Source organism: Urocitellus parryii, chromosome 13, assembly GCF_045843805.1.
Source record: "Urocitellus parryii isolate mUroPar1 chromosome 13, mUroPar1.hap1, whole genome shotgun sequence".
NCBI lineage: Eukaryota > Metazoa > Chordata > Mammalia > Rodentia > Sciuridae > Urocitellus > Urocitellus parryii.
The window spans coordinates 34,059,011-34,059,851 of record NC_135543.1 but is presented as its reverse complement, the minus strand read 5'-3'; the positions used below and the strand labels follow the sequence as shown (position 1 = coordinate 34,059,851).

General features: G+C 37.5%; 1 pseudogene; it reads right to left on the bottom strand.

Moving 5' to 3' along the window:
* Window positions 1-297: 297 nt before the first annotated feature.
* On the bottom strand, window positions 298-449 carry LOC144250028 (U2 spliceosomal RNA; annotated as a pseudogene).
* Between the last annotated feature and the right edge of the window lie 392 nt (window positions 450-841).

Below are 841 nucleotides of genomic sequence, written 5' to 3'. Positions count from 1 at the left end.
TCTCAGAAAGTTTTTAGGTCTGAGCATGAGGACTACAGGGTGGGGACATGCCCTGCAGCATGTGCAGCTCCTGTGGACAGTACTCTCAGAAACTTAACAGGACACCAGCCTCATCTCCTTATAATGTTACAACACAAATTCTGGGCCACTGCCTTTCTCATCTTCAAATATATGAAGCTGACTATTCACGTCTTTCCTGTGGCTTCTTTTCCTCAACAAAAGATTGTTAATTAATTTGGCATCACAATCTCTAAGTTGTGAACATGCTGCCATTTGTCTTTTAGAACATGGTTATTTAGAAGTAAGTTCCACACATAAAGAAGTGTTTTGACAGAACATGGGTGCTACCTCTTTTTATAAAATATCTCATGTCTATTAATGTGTGCATAATCAAGAATTTTAAAATTTGACCTCTACACTTGATCTTAGCCAAAAGGCCGAGAAGCGATAAAATTTGACCTCTATGGTGTTGAAATTTATTGTTTGCTCATATTCTAGGAACGATGAAATACTTCTCATCTTGACTCTTCATTGTCCACAAATAGATTTCAACTGGGATTCCTACAAACTCAAAATTAAACTTCATTTGCTACAACCTTAAAATAGTTTTTGCCCTTACTGGTGTCTTATAATAAGATCCATTCCCAAATTCTAAGCATCTTGAGATTAGAGTTTATATCCAATTTGTCAATTCTCCCTAAGCATGGATCATGCAGGTGTTAGGTATGATCCTCTCACAGCCAAGGAGAAAAATGGTTTCAGACATGTTGAATGTCTTACTTCATGCTATGAGCAAGAGACACACCCAGGACCTGAATATATGTTTTCTGTCTTACTGACG